The 24,144-nt window shown below is 43.1% G+C and overlaps 1 long non-coding RNA gene across 1 annotated transcript in view; it reads right to left on the minus strand.

The window, feature by feature from the left end:
• Positions 1-23,872, minus strand: part of LOC136852600 (uncharacterized) — a 136,012-nt gene extending 112,140 nt beyond the window's left edge. Inside the window, exon 1 of the long non-coding RNA XR_010857194.1 lies at positions 23,332-23,872. This is a non-coding gene — a long non-coding RNA (uncharacterized lncRNA). The remainder of the gene's footprint in view (positions 1-23,331) is intronic.
• Between the last annotated feature and the right edge of the window lie 272 nt (positions 23,873-24,144).

A 24,144-nucleotide genomic window follows, 5' to 3' on the forward strand; every position in this document is an offset into this window, starting at 1 on the left:
CACTCTAACAGGACACAGCATCTTGTCTGAGTCGTTACCGAGACAGTCCTCTGGGGAGGGGATCGTGAAGGGCTCAAACCGAGTGTCAGGGACCAATGGGTTCTGAGTCTTTGCTACGAAGTCGAGCATAACCGATCCCCATCCCCTCAAGTGTTTAACATCAAAGGAAAGTCTGTGAAGTTCGCCAACTCTCTTTGCCGATGCCAGGGCCAGCAAGAAGACGGTCTTGAGGGTCAGATCCCTGTCTGACAACTCTCGTGACGGCTCATACGGTGAACGAGAGTCACATCCCATGCAGGGGGCCTGAGGTTCCTGGGTGGGCAAGATCTCTCAAAGCTTCTTATCAGTAGAGATATCTCGAAAGAAGAGGAGATATCTACCCCTTTCTGCTGCAAGACTATGCTGGGTGTGGCCAGATGGCCTTTTACAGCTGAAACGGAGAGAAGCGTCTCTCGGCGAAGAAAGACAAGGAAGTCCATGACTTGCTGAACAGTAGCTCTGACCAGAGAGATACCCCATCCACAACACCAACCACATAAGATGGACCACTTTCCCTGGTATACCACTGCGGAGGATTGTCTGAGGTATCCAGCCACCTCGGTTGCTGCGTGACTTGAAAAGAGTCTTGCTCACAGGAGATGGTGGATAACCTCCAGCCATGAAGACATGGGAACTGCACTACCAGGTGACACCGCTTGACGTGGGGTTGACACAGCAGGTTGGGCCAGGGGGAATCTCTCTCAGCACCTTGGAAAGGAGAACTAGCAGGTCGGGATACCCAATAGCCTGAGGCCATTTTGGAGCCACCAGAATCATTCCGAGATTCGGGGTGATCATCACTTAGCTGATCACCCTGAGAATCAGACAGAATGGTGGAAAGGCGTAGACATAGAGATTGTGGCACAGATGTTGGAATACATCCTCTGCAGCAGCCCATGGGTACAGCACGACTGAGCAGAAGCCCAAAGTTTTCTGTTGTGCTGGGTGGTGAACAGATCAATGACTGGACGCTACCAGAGGTCGAACAACCTTTCCACGACTTTGGGGTGAAGGGACCACTCTGGTCCGATCACCTGATTCTGGCAGCTGAGCTTGTCTGCCATTACATTTCCTCCTGTCCGACTTGCACCTCCTAGGGGAAATCCAAAAGGTTGAGGGGATAGGCGAGGAGGATTGGACACCCCCACCGGTCTTGCTGGCGGAACCAGTGGGAGCAGTGGGCCAAGAGCAGTCACCAACCTGCAGTGATGACGGCAACTTGGGTCGAGGAGAACGCTTTCGCCTCTGCGAAGCGTTGTCCCGAGGAGAGCGGAGTGGTTCACACAAGTCGAACCGGGCGCTCGACTCCACCGAGCCAGGCTGGCTACGTGATTGTGGCCAGGGACTGGGTGGAGTTGAACGCGCAACTGGCTGGCGAGAACTTACGCTCTCCTCTAGACAGGCCCCAGTCTTCTTCGAGGCCTAAACCTTGCTAGAAGACTGAGCAGGAGACCTCTTCTCCATCTCGCCAGGTGTCCGGACTCTAGAGGCCAAAGCACCTTCCTGGGAACCTTGCTTAGCACTCGTGGAAGTGCCAGCAGGAAGCGCCGAGACATGTGCATGTCCTGGCTGTTTATCTCGTCCTGTGCCCGTGTTGGTATGGAGAGGTCTCCCCGGTATCAGTCCTGGGTACCTGAGTCTCCTTAGAGACCCGGGTACTCTGCGCAGCTCACGAATGAGTGTCTGACACAGTGCCAGCCTTAGAAGCACACTTCTTCGGCGCAGCAACGAGAGTGCAAACCCAGGTCTGCACGCCCTTGGCTCCCGAGACGACTGACCCGGGGGTCAACAAATCAGTTCTCATGCCTGCGGGCTGGGATGAGCCGACGAGAGATCCCACTGCCTTCCCTGTGGAAGGGGGCAGTCCCTTAGAAGTCTCAGATGAGGCTTCTTGTTGGGGAGGCGGGGGAGAGACAGCCTTCTTCTTCTTCTTCAGCCAACAAGCCTCAGAAGAAGAAGAGGAAGAGGTAGCAGATAATGAGGACGATGAAGACGACAACACCTTCTGAGACCTCTTCTCGACTTCTTCTTCATCAAGTTCTTCAGGATGGCAGTCAGGTCCCCCATCCAGGAGAGAGCAGCAGAAGATGCATGAGCAGCCAGGGGTAACCGAGGAGCTGAGACATGGGTGGTCAGCATGGGTGGAGCAGGAACAGGAACCAGGCCAGGCAGAGAGTCAGGTAAGCTGGGACTGGAGTGGGGAACGAGCGTAGGTCGGCAACAGCAGGAACAGCAGGATCGGCAACCGTGATGTAAGGCATCAATGAGGTAACCATACTGGAGGGGCCAGGCAGGGATAACAGGGCCAGGAAGCCAGGTGGCAGCAGCACGGCATGGAGAGAGGCAGGTGCCGCTGATACCTAGGTACCCAGGTGCAAGGCAGACAGTCCCTGGTAACTTGGCAAATGACATCATAGTGACTGTTGTCGTGGTGGAAGTGGCCACGGTGCAGGTAGTCACAGGAGCGCCGGAAAGATGGGAGATCAGGCCCTCCAACAACGGAACGCCAGGTAGACTCATGTGAAGCCAGGTAGAGGTGAGGTCTGCAACCTGCCCATCGATAGAATTCTCCACCGCCAAACCTGAAGACAAAGTCGGGTCAAAGGAGGGAGCCTCTGCTTGCTCTGGGGGAAAATATCCCCCTCCCCCTCTGGAGCGAGGAGAGACCCCCAAGAGGATGTCCTGATCATCTGCTCCTCAGCGGCCTTCCACACATGACAAACTGAGTGAAGAAGACGAGGGGGAGTCCTCACCCGAAGGACAGGTAGCAAGAAGGGGAAGCTTACCGGGAGGGAGAAACAATCCCAATGGGTCAGCCACCAAGGGCGTCATCGGGGGCATATAACCCTCAGACGATGCCTTGGTGGGCTTTCTTCGGTACTGTCTCCTCCCCTAAAACTTCAACCATTGCTCGGCAGACCGGAAACAACACTTCGAACAAGGAAAATTACGAGAACAAATCCCCTGCAAGAGAAGCAAAGGGGGTGTGGGTCCATATCAACATGAGAACAGAAGCTATTGCACTACTTACCCCCTACCCCAGGGCAAACACACTGGGGGAAGGAAGGCTTATGAGGTTTATCCACATTCATTATGAAAAAACAAGAAAAGATCCCCCCATGAAAACAGCTAAACAGCAGTCAAGGCAGAGAGCGAGAAACACATCTGCAGTGCACAACAGCCGAAAGCAAATTGGAATGTTTACATCCGAGCAGGTGAGACTCCTGCCTCCTGGATGGTAGTTAACTGCCTAACTACCTTGTTCAAAAGTTCAACGGCCGTTTCCAGCTTCACTGAAAATAATTCCTAATGTAAAGGACTAACAGCTTGTATATCGTGTCGGAACAAGATTTATTTTTGTATGTTGGCCATCCTGGAATGCTATCGTGCATGCGCAGTGTTATAGGGGCACTTTTGGTAAAAAGTGGAATTTCCTTCACCACAAGGTCTGGGGGCAGAACCCCCCAGGATAAGTAACAAAGCCTGCCTGGCTAGGTAAGGTTAATGTACATTAGGTTAGCATAGTTCCTTTTATAACAGGTTTCTTTAGCCAATCCCTTCTTGAACATATGGCTCCCTAATGACTTGCGCATGTGCGGAACCGTTCCATAACCACCATATGGCAGTCTGCCCAGCAGAACTATGGGGTTGCTCTGCATCGGGTATTACCTTGAAAATTGACCTTTCCTGTAGTATTTTGGCTGCTTATTAACAATTTACCATTATTTTTTGGTGGTCGACTATAATTAACCTGTAATTAATATCGGTCGACTGTAATTAACCTGTAATTAATATCGGAGCTGATATGTTTTTGTATGCTGGGCATCCTGGAATGCTATTGTGCATGCGCAGTGTTATGGGGGAGCTTTTGAAAAAAAAGTGTTTCCTTTACTGGGGGTTCAGGAGACAGCCCCCGACTAAGTAACACAGCCTGCTAGGTTAGGTTAGGGTATGTTAGGTTAGTATAGTCCCTTTAATGGTATTACTAATAGCTCTGCATGGACTGTACGGAATGGTTCTGTGAATACAAAAGTCATCAGGGAGCCATATGTTCAAGAAGGGATTGGCTAAGGAAATCTATTTATAAAAGGAACCATGCTAACCTAAACTAACCTAGTAGGCCGCGTTACTTAGGCAGGGTCCTCTGCCACCTGGTAAAGGAACCACTTTTTGGTGGATCTAAGCCGGCTGTCCGCGGTGAGCTAGGCTATGGCAGTTGATGTTTTTCTATGGAACTTTACCTGCTGAACAAGAATTTAAAGTAATATTTTGGCGGTCAATTGTAATTAAGCTGTAAATTACCTTAGAACTGTAGCCAACAGTAAAGGGGACCCATCAGGAATCGGGGTTTTGGGTGGAGTACAGCCCTTTTGAGAATAGCTAACAGTAAGGGGGACCTGTTGGGAATTCAGGGTTTTGGGTCGGGTAAATAACTTGGGAAAAGGTTTGGGTACTTATTGTTGTATTTCCTGTTATATATGTCATTTGGAACATGAAAAACAAGCATAAAAAGAAGGGCAAATAAATGGATAGTGGGAGCTGTTCCAAAGGCACTTTTCATTCATTACTAGTACTGCTGATTCTAAGCCTTAACATGCATGGCTAGCTTTCAGTTCACCAATCAGCAGCTGCTGGTTTTCTGCGCTTAGCGAGAGCTGCGAGACTCTGGCAATTGACGAATTTGACATTTTCCTATATTATTTTACTTGCTGAACAAGAATATTACCTCTTGCCAGAACATACGAGCTTGCCAGGAATCTTAAAAAGTGCAGATAAGGAGCACAGCGCTGCTCTGCCACGGCCACCTATACAGTAGAGGCCATGGTAATGTTTTGTTTCCCATTTACAAAAGCTTTGAATAGTGTGCAGTGGAGCTAGACTATGGCAATTGACGTTTTTCTCTTTACAAGAGTTTAAGGTAATATTTTGCTGGTTGGCTGCTGCTAAACTGTAATTTACCCTGGAGCTGTGTGCAACCCACTGGTACAGACTTGCAGTTTTCAAGGGTCAATTACATTTTAGTTACAGCCGACTGCCAAAATATTATTTTAAATTCATATTCAGCAGGTAAATTATTATTATTATTAAAATAATTTAACCAGACCACTGAGCTGACTAATCAGCTCTTATAGGGCTGGCCCGAAGGATTAGGATGAAATGCCAGGTCTAGGCCATAGGCCTAGAACTGGGACCAAACAGGTCATTCGCATGATGATGAATAAATGAAAATGAAGTTTAAAAGAAAAAAAAACTGTATAACACATATGCTTTACTCTGAAACGCATGTATACAATAAATACATTTGCTCGTTTCCATGCATACAAAAAAAAAAAAAAAATTAAAGATTAAAAATAAAATAAAATTTCATAAAAATCTAAAATTAAAATTCAGAATTACATTTTTTTTTAAACGCCCTACAGGCTTCTGTATTTTCATTATTTACTTGGATTTATATTTTGTCTATCAAGTTACACTTCTTAATGAAAGATAAAATTGGGATGACTGAAAATGTATAAGATTCTGATAAAATTTCCCCAATTGATTTATTTCCAAAGGTTGATACTCGCTGTTGATTATATTTTGGACAGTCGCACAACACATGTTTGACTGTTATCAACACTTTGCATTCTGGGCATTCGGGAGGAGGGCCACATGGACTGTTCATCAAGTGTCCATGTGTCAAACGAGTATGGCCTATTCGCAGATGCGTCAGAATTACTTGTGTTTGTCTCTCTCTCTGACATGATGAGCTCCATTTTCCAACGCTGGATTTTGTTTCAACTTATTATTTATAGGTTCCTCGTTCCATATGTTTTGCCATTTATTTATAATGATTGTTTTTATATCTGTTATGTAATCACTAATTGGGATTTTTATATTTGTTCTTGCCATGCAGACTGCTTCTTTAGCTGCTTTATCAGCTTCCTCATTTCCTTTAATCCCTACATGGGCAGGGATCCAACATATTTCAATATTTTTCCATCATTATACAATTTGTGGAGTTCATATTTAATTTCCTGTACAATATTATTTTTTGAGTAGTAACCTTGAACGGCTTCTATAGCGCTTCTTGAGTCGCTAAAAATAACAAAATTATTGAATGTTACTTGCTTTATAATTTTGATGGCTACTGCGATTGCACATAACTCTGCTGTGAAGACTGAGGCATTATTAGGCAAATATAACTGATATAACTTGTTCTGGGATATAGCTGCATATCCTACTCCATGTTGGGATTTAGACCCATCTGTATAAATCACGTAATGCGAATGCTTTCGTCTTATATGATCTATGGTTTTTTGTCTATGGTGTTCTGGGGTATATAACATAGGAAAACGTCAGTTGCCATAGGCTAGCTCACCACAAACAGCTGGCTTAGAATTACCCACTTTTTACCAAGTTTCCCTTTAACCCTGCACATGTGCGGTAGCATTCCAGGATGCCCAGCATACAAAAACATACTGAGGTTAATTACAGTCAACTGACAAAAAATAATGGTAAATTCTTGATAGGCAACCAAAATACTATGGCTCCTTGATGACTTGTGCATGCATGGAACCATTCCATGACAACATGGCAGTCCATGCAGAGTTACCATGTCGTTTTACCATTCAGCCTTTCTCCCAAAGATTTCCCAACCCAAAACCCCACATTCCCAAAGGGTCCCCGGTAGATCTAAGTAGTTGCTCCACGGCAGCGAATTCCTTCTAACTTAACTTTTTACAGTATTTTGGTTACTGATTATGGATTTACCTTCAATTTTTGTTGCACGATTGTGATTAACCTGTAATTAACTACAGAACTTCAGCCAACAAGATAGGGGACCCGATGGGAAAGTACTACTGCTATTTTGAATGCTGCCACGCATGCGCTATCTTATAGGGTAGGTTTTGGTACACAGTCCGACTCCTTACTGAGGAAAAACGGGCTGGGGGGATAATGTTCGTTTCTGGTCCTTCTCAAGTTTCAATTTACGGCAAAATACATTTAAACCTCGAGGAGCCAGTACTAAACACGCGAAATACTGGTGAATTGCTACCTGGCATTTTCCCCCTCCAAGGGGCGCCTCCTCAACTGCTCCATCCATGTGTTCTCCCCACCCAAAACCCCGAATTCCCACAATCCCCCTTTACTGTTGAGTAGAGTTAAGGAACAAATAACAGTTGGCTGACAACAAGCAAATTCATCCCCATTATCAGCAGCCCTAAAAGTGTAGAAAGAAACAGTTTCCATAGTAAAACCAGGCGCGGAGCTAGTACTTGGAATTTCCGGGTCCCCAACCATGTTGGGTAGATATGAGGTTAATAATAATCGGCCGACAATAAACACCTCCGTCAACAACACTACAAGTAGGCTATAAGAAAAATCAATTTCCGTGCAGAGTTACCCTGTAGTTTTACCCTATTAATAATTATCATGGTGTTTTACAGATTTTTTATTAACCTTACTCTTAACATTTTACTTCTAGGATACACCTACTTGCAGGGCTGGCATCCCTCACATTGTGACAAAAGGAATTTGGGAACGGAGACTCTGACTGAAAGTGTTTTGTTTACATTGTATGTTTCACCCTCTTAATCAATGGTTGGGAAATTTCAATTGACTCCTTTTTGGAGGCTAAAAAATCTTTTATATTAATAAATATGACAATAAATTATGATTTTTGTATTATGTTCATTATTGTGAAATAGACCATTAATAACATATTGTTCCATGATTATGTTTACCGCAAGTTAAAGAAAACGTTTAAGGGAAAACTTCAATAAATATATTTTTTTCACTATTTTGATCTCATATTTTCAAATGCTAAAATCAACTGTTATAGAATACGGCTGATATATACTAAAATTTTACTCATAATCAAATTCATGAGTAAATCATCTTGCCTAATTCCGTAGCTTCCTCATTAATCTAACTTTATTTTTTTATTTATATTTCTCAAAATGAAGGAAGATAAAGACTGTGTGACTAAGGAATCTATATACTCTATTAACTAATTGCGACAAGGCGTGCCTTAGTCTTTACTTTAGCTTTTACTATATTTCCCAAGTTCATCTGCCATTTCAGTATCCTGCTTTGTATGTTACTCTCTCTCTGAAAGTATAATTTTATTTTTTGTTCTTCCTATTGTGAGGTTCAAGATGTGTCGGAAGTGAAAGACTGATCCTTGATTATGTTGTTGTTTTAGATTTAGCTGGCCTTGTGCCAGCACGGGCTCTTGCTTCTAGAGCAGCCCGTAAACCTTGATTATTCTCGACAGGTGTTTATAATACAGAAAGCGGACGGAAAGGCAGCGGGCGAGCTGAGGCCCCCCTGCTGTGTCCATACGAAGGTTGTGTTTGTTAAAAGGCATGAAAAGACATATATAATACGTTAAAGAACATGTAAAAGGCATGTATATCTATCGGCGGACAGGCCGTGCAATGATGCATACAATGAGATACATAAAGAATCTAAAATATCAACAAGTAACATATATGACGTGATTAATGTACATATGAAGAGGGAAACACAAGAAAGGAGAGGCGATTTGATGCCCTTACACTATAAACAATTTAACTTGTAAGGACGGGATTGAGTGACATACTGGCTGGGTGTTGACTGGTTTATTGGTGGTTCCTTACTGAATGAATGTACAGAATCTTCGAAGATGTTATTGGCCTGCGCGAGCGGCAAAGTAGCGTCTACACACAGACAGAGCAAAACAGAGGTAATGTTTCGGACATCTGTGTTTATCGGCAGACAAACAGATGGCGATTGTGAGAGACATAATAAATGTACAGTGATGAAACATATATCAACTGAAAGGCCAGGAAATTCTACATATGGCCAATTGCATGAGACTGGAGACAGATTAATGAATACAACACAGTAGCATAATATATGTGAAATGGCGAGACGTTTGGCGTCTTCACAAACAGAAACATACATACTGTTTGATACAGAAGACTCGGTGGAACATTACGAGTACATGATTAGAATGCTTGCATGGCAATGCAAGCAGTGGCGATTATACATACATCGAGACAACAATGGTTAGGGAGAAACAGATGGAAATATTGTATGGTAGAAGTTGTGTTCCTTGAGAGAGAAAATGAGATGCTCTTGTTTCTGCCTTGTCCCCTCAGATGGATGATGAACACACGAACACACACGTGTGCTCGAAAGAGACCGCGGTCGGTGCGATGGGCCTCTTACAAACTGAATTAGCATCCATGGATATTGTCGCGAATTTTCCCCCACGACTGGGAAGGTTCTAAGTCCCTGATGGTATGGAACTGGGATGTTCAGGCCTGAAGGGCACTACCAGCAAACATAGAAGCCTAGGTCCATCAAGATCAGGCAGGGATTTACAATTTTATTTAAAAAAATAGACTAATTAAATTTAACATACATTAACACACACGGACCACGCGGTCGGGTACAGGAGACAGTGCCGAAAGCTACACAAAACCCCATAAAACTCGTAAAAACATGCCTCTAAAAGCTACAATTTTGCACAAAACTTATTTCCGAACAATCAGGCTACACTTTAAATGAACATTAACTATATCAAGCCCCGGACGGCAAAAATGTGAAGGGATTAATTTAGCATGCTAAAGGAACCGGCTCTTGACTTTGAAATGAACAATTTGGCTGGTGTGAGATTCAAGACGACAGGTCTGGGTATGACTGATTTATTTTTTCAGAAGCAGGCATACATCGAGGAATGCGGATGGAAAGGTGGTCACCAACCTGTGGATCCCATGTCACGCATTTGGGCAAGAATTTGTGTTTGTTAGATAACATACAAATGAGAATAATTCGTGTTACAATAAACTTGCAAAGGTGGTTACATACACCGGCAAGGCATGGCCGAGTACGTGACCTTGTCTGGCTGTGAGTCAAGCCATGAGGAGATTTTGTTGAAGACCTCTTCAGGTAGCGTCGTCATGGTAACGTCTGCCGTGGTCTTCTCATCTGTGATGCGTGCCACGTGGAGGTGAGCATCAGTGTGCAGAAACCAAGATACTGTGTTCTGGCGCAAAAACGGGGGAGCTTCACCGCATCTGGCTTTGTGGGCAAAAGGGGCACGCAGAGGATTTCCGTGTTTCCAGATTCACATTGTAATTCTGACTCTGCCATCGTTACTATCACACACCAAAACATGAGTACGCACTGTATTTAGTCTGCTATTGGTGTTAGAATTCAAGTGGTCAACATGAGTGGCGAGGGCCAAAACCGTTCGAAATGCCAAAACATGCCCTTGCGGGGACGCACTTATTAGTCCGTTAATGGCATGGGTTTCCTCTGAGAAAGGAGCTTTCAGAGGCCTAGACTGTGTCGTTGTTTTGAGTCTGCTAAAGACTCTCTGAAGGTAAATGTGAGATTCAAGACTACAGGTCTGGGTATGACTGATTTATTTTTTCAGAAGCAGGCATACATCGAGGAATGCGGACGGAAAGGTGGTCACCAACCTGTGGATCCCATGTCATGCATTTGGGCAAGAATTTGTGTTTGGTAGATGACATATAAATGAGAATGATTCGTGTTACAATAAACGTACAAAGGTGGTTACATACATCGCCAGAAAGGCCGGACAATAATATATATGGAGAGATATATAAAAAAATATGAAATAATAACAGGTAATATGCATGACGTGATTAATGCAGAAATGAAGAGGCGCTTGATGCCTTTACACTAGGGAGGTGACGACATGGAAAGTATATAGCTTACCTTAATGCTATACCCTCGAGAAAGATGCATATCGCCCCTCTCCATGCCTCGTCGTCACCTCGGTTTCCTTTCAAAATTTATGCATAGGTTATTTCACTAAAGGCGGTACTCAAATTATATAAAAAAGAGCCTCTCTGACATTCCCGACACAGACAACACAGGCAATTCGCCGGACACAAATAATAACCAAACATATTTACAAAAAAAAAAAAAAAAAGAGAACTACGAACTCAGCCGCCTGCTTATTACTCACCCTCACTTATCCATAACATTGTGAAGGATTGTCGAGAAAAACGGATCCAAGTTTTACATGACAGATATCAATCTTTTATAGACTTAAGACAAAGTATTTTTGTAAAATTATTTTCAGGAATAAGTTAGGTGCCAGATTTATATTATTATGAATCGTAAATTATAAAATCAATAAAGCAACCTTTCATGTGCAGGTGACAGAATTTTTTAAATATTCAGATTTTTACATATAGGAATGATGCATTTGTAGCACTATTAAAAAAGAGCTTGGCATTAAAATAAGATGGCAGATGTCGCAAATTTTTCCCCACAACTGGGAGGGTTCTAAGTCCCGGATGGTATGGGACTAGGATGATCATGTAAGGGACCGCATGGCAGTCCTATGGGCACACGTGTGTGTGAATCATCCATCAGATAAAACAAGACAAAGCATCCCGCTTTCTCTCTCTCCCTCCTGTGCGTCAGCTGGAGGGGAGCGCTTGAAGGAACGCAACTTCTACCATACATTATTCCTGTCTGTTTCTCTCTAACCATTGTTGTCTCGATTCATGTGCAATCACCACTACTTGCATTGCCATGCAAGCATTCCAATCATGTACTCATAATGTTCCACCGAATTTTCTGTATCAAACTGTATGTATGTTTCCGTTTGTGAAGATGCCAAACGTCACATCATTTCACATATATTATGCTACCGCACTGTATTCATTAATTTGTCTCGAATCTCATGCAAATGTCCATATGTGGAATTTATTAAGTCTCTCACAATCGCCATCCGTTTGTCTGTCGACAAGCACAAGTGTCCGAAATATAATCTCTGTTTTCCCTTGTCTGTGTGTAGAAACTACTTTGCGGCTCGCACCAGGCAATAACAACTTCAAAGATTCAGTACATTCATTCAGTAAGGAACCACCAATAAACTAGAAAACACCCAGCCAGTATGTCACTCGATCCCTTCCTTACACTGGTGACCCCGGAGTGACCCAAAGGAGCTGATGGTAGATGTCCGACTCATGATGATGACCCAAGCGCCAACGAACCCTTCACTGCCTCCCAGACTCAGCTTCCCGCCGTTCCCGAGCCTTCAGTAGATGTCCGACCCTCTGAGATGACCCACCCCTCCACAGGAACCCTGGACGCCTCCTTCAGGCAGCCTGCCGCCGCCCCCGAACTCGTACCGGACGACCTGACCAACGAAGGACCAGCCGATGTCATCCTTCAGCCTGCCGCCGTCCTCCTCGAGTTCCTGCTGGCCGGCACCGCCCTTCAGCCTCCTGCCCATCCAAAGCCCGAGCCCTTCGCTCCCACTCGAATTGTCAGCAAGACAATTTCCGCATCAGGGCCTTGCTTCGGGGGGGAGTATTGTAAGGGACCGCATGGCGGTCCTATGGGCACACGTGTGTGTGATTCATCCATTGGGGAAAACAAGACAAAGTATCCTGCTTTCTCTCTCTCCCTCCCTCCCGTGCGTCAGCTGGAGGGGAGCAGTAGAAGGAATGCAAGTTCTACCATACAATATTCCTGTGTGTTTCTCACTAACCATTGTTGTCTCGATTCATGTAAATCACCACTACTTGCATTGCCATGCAAGCATTCCAGTCATGTACTCATAATGTTCCACCGAATCTTATGTATTAAACTGTATGTATGTGTAAGGTGTCAAAGAAACGAGCAGGTAAAAGTTACTGCTACTTTATTACAGATCCAGGCAGCTTATAGGCTATTGCGGCCGACTGACGCCGGGCCGCGAGAGACAATGGAATTGACTGTGACCTGAGGTCGAAACAATAAACAATAATATGCAGTGAACGAGTACAAATTACAATACAAAACATACAGAGCTACAATATGGATACAGTCTTGATGCCTGTGAATGAAGAAACATGTGATACACAATGTGTGACATTCGTATAAATACCATAAAGTAAAAATGATTAAAATGCGTGACCTGGCACGTTTTAGGCGTGACTAATTGAGCTTGAAGAAAATGGGAAGTCACCAAAGAAAACAAGCTCAGCGGAGACTTAATTAATGGCGCCGCAGAAACACTATCCTGGCGCCGATGTGGTGACTTTACATATGTTTCTGTTTGTGAAGATGCCAAACGTCTCGCCATTTCACGTATATTATGCTACTGCATTGTATTCATTAATCTGTCTCGAATCTCATGCAAATGTCCATATGTAGAATTTCTTGGCCTTTCCATTGATATATGTTTTATCATTGTACGTTTATTATGTCTCTCACAATAGCCATCTGTTTGTCTGTCCACAAGCACAGATGTCTGAAACATAATCTCTGTTTTGCCTAGTCTGTGTGTAGAAACTACTTTACGGCTCGCACCAGGCAATAACAACTTCGAAGATTCTGTACATTCATTCAGTAAGGAACCACCAATAAACTAGACAACACCCAGCCAGTATGTCACTCGATCCCTTCCTTACACTGGTGACCCCGGAGTGACCTGAAGGAGACGATGGTAGATGTCTGACCCACGATGATGACCCACGTGCCAATGAACCCTTCGCTGCCTCCCCGACTCAGCTTCCCGCCGTTCCCAAGCCTTCAGTAGATGTCCGACCCTCCGAGATGACCCACCCCACCACAGGAACCCTGGACGCCTCCTTCAGGCAGCCTGCCGCCGCCCCTGAACTCGTACCGGATGACCTGACCAACGAAGGACCAGCCGATGTCATCCTTCAGCCTGCCGCCGTCCTCCTTGAGTTCCTGCTGGCCGGCGCTGCCCTTCAGCCTCCTGCCCGCCCAAAGCCTGAGACCTCGCGCCCATTCGAATTGTCAGTAAGACAATTTCCGCATCGGGCCTTGCTTCGGGAGGGTATTGTAAGGGGACCGCATGGCAGTCCTATGGGCACACGTGTGTGTGAATCATCCATGGGACAAAACAAGACAAAGCATCCTGCTTTCTCTCTCTCCCTCCCTCCCGTGCGTCAGTTGGAGGGGAGCAGTCGAAGGAATGCAACTTCTACCATACAATATTCCTGTCTGTTTCTCTCTAATCATTGTTGTCTCGATTCATGTACAATCACCACTACTTGCATTACCATGCAAGCATTCCAGTCATGTACTCATAATGTTCACCAAATCTTATGTATCAAACTGTATGTATGTTTCTGTTTGTGAAGCCGCCAAACGTCTCGCCATTTTTCACACATACTCTACTGCATTGTATTCATTAATCTGTTTCGAATCTCATGCAAATGTCCAAATGTGGAATTTCCTGGCCTTTCCATTGATATATGTTTTATCATTGTACGTTTATTATGTCTCTCACAATCGCCATCTGTTTGTCTGTCCACAAGCACACATGTCCGAAACATAATCTCTGTTTTGCCTTGTCTGTGTGTAGAAACTACTTTGCGGCTCGCACCAGACAATAACAACTTCAAAGATTCTGTACATTCACTCAGTAAGTAACCACCAATAAACTAGACAACACCCAGCCAGTATGCCACTCGATCCCTTCCTTACAATCAGGCCTAAAGGGCTCTAGCAGCAAACATCGAAGCGAAAGTCCATCAAGGTCAGGTAGAGTTTTACAATTTTATTACAAAATCAGACTATTTAAATTTAATACACATTCAAATAAAGCATTGTGGCGGAATTTCAAAACACAAAAAAACAGTACACAACACTCACCCTGGTCCTCGGTTGCTGAAAGATGGAGTAAGGCGTCCACGGTCGCCAACACAGCACACAAAACCACACAAACCAAACCAAAACAGAAAAACACACGACTCACGAACATACAGCAACAAGAACAGCACACTAACAAGGGAAAACAACAACTTTGCATCAGCACAAAAAAAAACTGTCCAAACCAAAAAAAACAGACCAGCACTAGCTCTGACTCAAGACTCAAAAAAGACTGCCTTCAAAACCCGAAAAAATCCTCACACACACATTCCACAGACAGACAGCGCCGTAAACAAACTAACGACCTCATCCCTCTTCCAACAACCGAAGCACTCACTTACGACAATTACACACTCTCTCTCTCTCTCACAAAACGTTGGGAAATGCTAAATAAAAACAAATTTATTCATCCTCTATATTTCTCCCCCTTTAGCATTTCCCAACCAACACCTTTCACACCTCTTTCAAATCGCTTACGCAACACCCACGGATGCTCACTAGCAGGTCCTCTAGATCGCGTTCGGGCACGCAATCATTCTCTCAGAATCACTCTCTCTCCTAGCAACACTCAAACTCACATCATCTCCTCCATTCTCTCTCAGATTCACGCTATCTTCTTCACTATTACCACTCTCAATTTCATCCACAATCTCATCTATACCCTCTAACTCGTTCCCAAATACCTCCCCCAATTCTTCAACTAACCCATCCCATTCGCTCATTGACCTTTCCAATTCTTGCAATGATTCATTCATGCTTTCAATCACTCGTCTATCACTGCTACGCTCTCTTACTCTTACACTTTCGCTCACCTCCAACCGTTCACTCACCCCTACACGTTCAGTCAACTCAGTTATATCAAACCCGCATATGCTATACGTTCTATTCATACCATCCCATTCATCCGTATTACACACTTTATCACTCATTTTCACTTTGGCACTCACACCCCTATCACACAACTTACGACCATTCAGTTTACTTACGTTCTTCCCTTTCTTACGTTTCCTACCATACTCTATCAAAACAAACTGCTGATCCTCATGCAACAACCCCTCACGTACATGCATCACACGCACCGTTTGCATCCTGGAGGACCCACCCATTTGAACCCCCTTCACACTCAGTTTCCCGAATTCGCTGTCACAGTCACCCTCTTTCGTCTACATACACTTGATACATGCCCTTCCATTCCACATTCGACACACTTCGCTCTCGGTTCTGAACACATTCTCGCATAATGCCCATTCTTACCACAGTTGCCACATATTACATTCACTCGGGTACCCCTACAACCATTAGCAATATGACCCAGCTGTCCGCACCTGTAGCATTTAACCCCCCTATCTTTCGTACACTCCCTTACCAAATGTCCCGATTGCCCACACCAAACACGCTCCTAAAGCCCACCTACACTCATTCTTTGTATGTCCTTCCTTTCCACATCTAAAACACTTCGCTCGACTTCCACTCATCGACCTTCCCTTTGTACACTACTATCCCTAACCCGTCCAACCCGTTGTTCCCTTACAAACCCACCATTCATCCTCACTGGCATCTCCACATTACTTGCTCTTACACTCCTATCTATTACACTATCTGCCATTCTCATTGGGCCCCCTCAACACTGCATCCCTAAAGCTTCCAAACTCTGGCACTCTCTCATCTACCCCAGCCCTTACACTTACACTTCTGCTCTCTTTATAACCCTGTCAAGCTCATAATCTTCTACAATTTCAAAATTTCTCCCCAAGTCAACCTTTCATTCGTCCATCTTTTCTTCTCCTTCCGCTTCAAGTTCACAAATTCTCTAACTCCATCTGGCACTGTTCCTAACAACTTCCGTACTAACTCCTTACATTCATCTATCCCATCATCCCCAAACTTCTTCCTTGCCAACGTCTCCAGCCTACAAGCATACAGTGACAAGGTTTCCCCAGCTTTCATTCTTGCCTCATCAAATTCATTCTTCCTCTTATACTTAACACTCGCTTTCATACGCCTCGCTTGCTCAACTAATCTAGCTTTCACCTTGTCATACTCAACATCCCCACACTCATAATAACCCTATACATATCAAGTAAAACCCAGTCAAATACTCTCCTAATTCTCGTGCCCACACTCTCTTACTTTCCCCATACTTATCCTGACAAAACCTTTCATACTCCCTAAAGAAATCATGCACATCCCTACTTCCATACTCATTATACTTTTCACACCGGGTACCTCCCTCACATACATAGCCTTTCTCACTTCTTTCTCACTTTCGCTCTGTCCTTTCATACCCTCTTCCGAATACAAAGAGTCCACTTCTGCACTTACATTCATCTTACTCATTACACTCTTCTTCCCCCCTTTTATCCACTTTTATCCACTCACCTCCATCCACCTCACTATCACTACTGCCTTCACCCTCTCCCTTCTTTCCTGCCTTTCCCACTTCCTTACCCTTCTTACCAGTTTCCTTTCCCTTTTTCCCTTTTTCTTCCCCTGACTTATCCTTACTTTCCCTCTGTTCCTTCCCTTGCTTTTCATTCCCCTTTTCCTTACCCTGCCTCTCATTCCCTCGTTTCTTACTTCCTATTCCCATATCACTTTCATCACTCACGCTTCCATTCACTTCTTCCTCCTTTTCTTTCTCTCTTGCCCTTCACACGTTCCAGAGAACCTGCCTCCAACAGCCCCTTCTCCAAAAACACCCTTGAACATATCTTTCATCATTTCTTCCACACTTCTCATCATTCCCTCCAACTTTTTATCCATCCTCTCTTCCATTCTCTCTTCTGACTCTTTCATCTCCCCTTTCATTTCTTCTTTTGCACTTCTTAGCATTCCTCCCATCTCCTCCAACTGACTCCTCATTCTCACTCCTCAGCCTCCCATTCTCCTCCTCCAGCCTGCCCTGGAGTTCCCTAGCCACTCGGAGTTCCTCTCTCAGTTTCTCTATCTCACTCATCCTGACCTCTTACTCTCACTCGACCCACCACAAACAATCCTAACGGCTATTTTACAACAGCCCCACGTTGGGCGCCAAATTTTATGTGGCGGGATTTTAAAACACAAAAACAGTACACAACACTCACCCTGGTCCTCGGTTGCTGAAAGATGGAGTAAGGCGTCCACGGTCGCCAACACAGCACACAAAACCACACAAACCAAACCAAAACAGAAAAACACACGACTCACGAACATACAGCAACAAGAACAGCACACTAACAAGGGAAAACAACAACTTTGCATCAGCACAAAAAAAAAACTGTCCAAACCAAAAAAACAGACCAGCACTAGCTCTGACTCAAGACTCAAAAAGACTGCCTTCAAAACCGAAAAATCCTCACACACATATTCCACAGACAGACAGCGCCGTAAACAAACTAACAACCTCATCCCTCTTCCAACAACCGAAGCACTCACTTACGACAATTACACTCTCTCTCTCTCAAAACGTTGGGAAATGCTAAATAAAAACAAATTTATTCATCCCTCTATAGCATAACCTTAAGGACTACGCGGTTGGGTACAAGACACACAACTTCGAGAAAGAAAAGTTACACAAACCACATAAAACTCAAAACATCGGCTTCCGAAAGTTACAATTTTACATAAATCTTATTTCTGAATCAGACTACACTCTAACCGAATATCAACTATATCAAGCCTCGGATGGCAAAAATACAAACGGATTAAACCATACGGACCGGCCCTTGACTACAAATGAACATTACTTGGCTGGGGAAGTGACGACATGGAATGTGCCAGGCTTTCCTCTACGATGTGCCCCCGAGAAAGACGCATCTAGGACGTATTTGAATTATTTAAAAGAGAGCCTATCAGATATTCAGGATACTGCTAATCAGGCAATTCGCCTGACACGAACACTCGAACATATTTACAGAAAAATGAGAACCACGAACTCTTCCGCCTACTGACTATGTAAGGACTGGGGAATGAGCGACATAATGGCTGGGTGTTAACTGGTTTATTGGTTGTTCCTTACTGAGATAAATGTACAGAATCTTGGAAGATGTTATTGACGCGTGCGAGCGGTAATGTAGCGTCTACACACAGACAGGTAAAACGGACATAAAAGGTTCAGACATCTGTGTTTGTCGGCAGACAAACAGATGGCGATATCAAGAGACATGATTAACATATGGTGATGAAACATACATCAGTGGAAGGGTCAGGAAATTCTACATATGGCCAATTGCATGAGATTCAAGACAGATTAATGGATACAATGCAATAGCATAATAAATGTGAAATGGAGAGACCTTTGGCGTCTTCACAAACAGAAACATACACACAGTTTGATACAGAAGATTCGTTGGAACATTATGAGTACATGATTAGAATGCTTGCATGGCAATGCAAGTAGTAGTGATTGTACATACGTTAAGACAACAATGCTTAGGGAGAAAGACTGAAATATTGTATGGTTGAAATCGCGTTCCTGTAGAGAAAGAAAACGAGACGCTCCTGTTTTGTCCTGTCGACTCCGATGATGACGATCGACGAACACACACGTGTTTGGAAGAGACAGCGTCGGGGCTCTTACAAGTACTCTCCCCCAAGACGTGTGTAACGTCTGATTGTTTGGAAGAGACGGCGTCGGGCTCTTACAATGTTCCCCCCACAAGCGAGGCAACGATGCGGAAATTGTCTTGGCGACAATTGTAGTTGGCTAGAAGGGCTTGGGCTAGGGGCGGGTAGGAGGCTGAAGGGCGGCACCGGCCAGCAGGAGCTCGAGGAGGACGGGAGCTGGTTGAAGGGTGACGTCGGATGATCCTTCGGTGGCCGGCTCGAGGGCTGAAGGATGACGGCGGCTGATCCTTGGTAGCCAGCTCGAGAGGGGCGGCAGCAGGCTGAAGGATGACGTGGCTGGTCCTTCGTTGGTCAGCTCGTCCAGTACGAGTGCGGGGGCGGCTTCAGGTTTTCTGGAGGAGGTATCCAGGGCTCCGGTGGTGGAGTGGGTCATCTCGGAGGGTCGGACTAATACTGAGAACTCAGGAACGGCGGGAAACAGCGAGGCGGCGAAGGGTCTATCAGCGCGTGGGTCGTCATCTTGGGTCGGCCGGGTCCTTCGAGTCACCCGGGGTCACCAGTGTAAGGACTGGGAATGAGCGACATAATGGCTGGGTGTTAACTGGTTTATTGGTTGTTCCTACTGAGATAAATGTACAGAATCTTGGAAGATGTTATTGACGCGTGCGAGCGGTAATGTAGCGTCTACACACAGACAGGTAAAACGGACATAAAGGTTCAGACATCTGTGTTTGTCGGCAGACAAACAGATGGCGATATCAAGAGACATGATTAACATATGGTGATGAAACATACATCAGTGGAAGGGTCAGGAAATTCTACATATGGCCAATTGCATGAGATTCAAGACAGATTAATGGATACAATGCAATAGCATAATAAATGTGAAATGGAGAGACCTTTGGCGTCTTCACAAACAGAAACATACACACAGTTTGATACAGAAGATTCGTTGGAACATTATGAGTACATGATTAGAATGCTTGCATGGCAATGCAAGTAGTAGTGATTGTACATACGTTAAGACAACAATGCTTAGGAGAAAGACTGAAATATTGTATGGTTGAAATCGCGTTCCTGTAGAGAAAGAGAACGAGACGCTCCTGTTTTGTCCTGTCGACTCCGATGATGACGATCGACGAACACACGAACACACACGTGTTTGGAAGAGACAGCGTCGGGGCTCTTACAACTACTTCCCCTCGCTTATCCTGTGAGGGATTGTCGAGAAAAAACGGATCCATTTTTTTCACGACAGCAATCTTCAATATTAAACCAAATTCACATGAGCAAATTAAAAACGAATTTTAACAGCACAAGCATACTTGTATATGATAAAGTACTGTGGTACGTAAAGTATGAACACACAGAGACTTATAGAAAGTAAATATTTTTTTTTTTTAAATTACCAGAATTCTAAAACACTAATCTGTTTATGGCTTCCTTAAAATATCAATTATTAAGAAACCTTCACCACATCTACTCTTTTTTTTAATTAATATAATTGAATAAAAGCTTCTCTGATGATAAAATTCGGCTATCAATTCAACTTATAACAAACAAAGATTAAAACACCTACAAAACCTCACTAATCTTTAATATGCATGTTGCAATTGTTTAATTTCTGACGAATATAGCAAAATAACCCAACAGAAACTGTAGTCTAGGTAATCTTTTGGATATAATAACCCCAAATGTAGCTAGCGTTTGCAGCACTGTAGGTAAGTAAAACCATGTTAAATACCGTGTTAGATTAATGGACTTTTACGGGCTGCCTTAATTTACAACGAAAGAACGATTACGGGCTTTCCTAGAGCAAGAGCCCATGCCATCACAAAGCTGGCTTAATCTAAAACGAACGATCGAGTGCCTTACCTTCAAAGAAGCAAGAGTTTACGCTGGCACAACGTCACCTTTGCTTGTGAAAAATCACCCAAGTTTAAAAGTGGACACAACTTAATGCCCAGTCTATTCATATCCAAAGGGCCCACTTTTTGGCATATTTTTTTCAGATGTACCACATAAAAATTCTTGAATGAAAATGGCAAAAGCAATTTATCGATTTATTTTGTATTTCCCCGTTAACTTGTTGTATACATACACAAAATCCCACACTCCGACACCTGCATCCTATATTTCTATATCCTGACAATTTTGTGTATCCTTTCCAATGAAATCCTTAGAATTCAAAAGAAAATGAATTATTAAATTCCTCAAAGATGAATTTTTAAATCATGCTTGTTAGAAGACTGGTTTGTAACATAATTTAGTCTGGGGAAGCTTAATTGCTATGCAAGTTCATAATCTACTGGGTTTTTCCATAAGAATGTATGCTCATCCTTTTGAATAATAATAATAATAATAATAATAATAATAATAATAATAATAATAATAATAATCTGGAGGTTGGGCACTAATCACAAAAGGAGGCTAAAGGATTAACCGCCTGATTTTCCTAGATGACATCAGGCCGGCTGCCTAGGAGGATTACCAAAGAAATAGATATTCAATACAGACAACAAGAATGGGGTTTGCAATGGAAAAGTGTGCCCTAGTCATGGATGTTGCAGTACTGTGGGACTCCAGAGTGAAGGAGAGAGAGAATAGAAAAGTACTAAGACCTGCGGATTGAAATGAGAAGGCTATGTGATATGCCAGAAGCGGTAGTTCCCATAAATATCAGAGCACTTGGCACAACACAAAAATCCCTGAAGAGAACCTTGGTGAAATGGAAGCAGAAGTAGCTGCAGGACTCATACAAAGGGACTTGTTCCCAGAAAACCCAGAACCCCACACTAAAATCACAGATCTGGTTAGACTATGATATATATATATATATATATATATATATATATATATATATATATATATATATATATATATATATATATATAAAACAACAGCATTGATAAAACATAGAAATAAATAAGAAAGATATATTCAACGGAAACATCGTACTAACAATTGTGGGCGTTGAAGTACCCAAGTTTAATGACATTAGAAAAACTACAATGGTAGTAGCTTTGAGGACAATTCTGTAACTTATTCGTGGACAAATTTGTTATAATATCTGCTACACTCGTGATTCCCCTTGTTGATATTTACTTTTTTACCTTAGCATCTTGTTCATTTAATTAAACTAATTCAACATACGGATAGTCATCAAATGTAAACATCACACTAGGAAGCTAAATGCCTACAGTCGACAAGTACTTAAGCAAGTCTTGAGAGAGAGAGAGAGTAGATTGTGGAACTAAACCATATTTCAATGAATCAAAGGATGAGGGAATCGCTTATTATACACATCTGGCCAGCTTACCTGGGAACTAAACAAAAAGAATATACATCAGTTCCTTTAAGTAGAACTAAATCTCAGTTGATGGTTTATAGTGTGTGAAGTATACGATTTTCAAGCCGTCCAATTCTATAGGAAATTAGCCATATTGTGTTTTTAAAACCTGTTACACTGAGATTCGCTGGAAATGGTGCTACCTCTGGTAAGTGAAATCTCTTTTCAAATACAAGACATGATAAACAAAATAAATTAGATTGATTGTAATAAGCTACATGCTGGACATATTGTGATAGTTCACATGCTCAGTTTGTATATATGTTACAGTAAGACTGAAACGAGGGATTTCAAGACATCCCTGAAAATTTCAGGGAACTCGTGAAATCACCAATTCACTTAGGGACATTTGATCCCAGAGGGGTTAGTACTAAACACGGCGAAACAGTGATTCACTGACATCAATGTGTACTGAGCCATGCACTATATCCATTACTTTACGGTTATTTACAACTTCCCTTTGGATCCCGGCCACAAGATTTCTTCTTACCTTCTACTATTCATCTGTTCCCTTTGGTTTCCTCACAGTCAGCTGTCTAACTTCTTTACCTTAGTGATCCATATATATCTCTCATTTAAGGCCACTCTTAGGGTTTACTCTGGGCTTTGAAACATGATCCCTATCTAGTTAAACTAATCAAACTCCCCATATAGGTGATGAAACAGTGTGTATATTCACATCAGATAACGAATACCTAAAAAAAAACAGATATACGTGTATTTTATAAACGATAATACTACACTGAAAACAGTATTAAAAATTCACAGCTTACCATTCATTGACTTGCCTGGTTAGTCTTGTCATCATCATGCAGGGCTTGAACTGAATACCATAAATTCACTACGTAGCCTATCTCACGCACCAGTGTGATTTTTTTCACCAATACCATTTCCGTGATGTGTTGGCTGTTAAGTAAGTACATATCTAATTAGGCTATCTATTTCATCTTCTTTAATTTAGGTCTGTTTTCACTTCACACTGGCGAGTTAATAATGTATTGGAGTTGGTCTGCATAAATGCTTATACGTTTTAAGTGATAGGCTACCTAATGGCGGTTCACTGGATAGTACCATATAGGCATGAAAGTTTACTTTTAACCATTAAATTCGTTTTCTTAATCGATAAAGGAATAGAGATCCTATTATCTTTGATAAATAATGTTCTCGGTTACATTCGCTAGATTTGGTTATGCGAAACAACCTCTCTCCACTGGTCACTGGCAATACTGACGCTCCTGTCGACTTATGGTCTAAAGTCACTGTTGTACAGCTATGCTCAAATCTGACGCGACATGGTTCTCTTTGTATCGTCCAGAGTCAGACTCTCAGACTCAACGTAACGTTGCCAAGCAGTGTTGAACTTTTTTTTTTCATTTCTAAAGTCATACATGTCGACAAGTTTGCGAATTCACAGCTAACAATATTTTCCTTATGGTTATATAAATATGATCTCTTTTATGCATTGGCATAATTCAAAATCTGTGTTTCAATTTTTTTACATTGCTTAGATCAAAGCAAAGAGTATAGAGAAGTAAAGAGTGGACAGTCTCGCAATTTCTTGTGAGAAAGTTGTAACGGGGGACCGG

The sequence above is a fragment of the Macrobrachium rosenbergii genome, chromosome 25 (assembly GCF_040412425.1).
Source record: "Macrobrachium rosenbergii isolate ZJJX-2024 chromosome 25, ASM4041242v1, whole genome shotgun sequence".
Lineage (NCBI taxonomy): Eukaryota > Metazoa > Arthropoda > Malacostraca > Decapoda > Palaemonidae > Macrobrachium > Macrobrachium rosenbergii.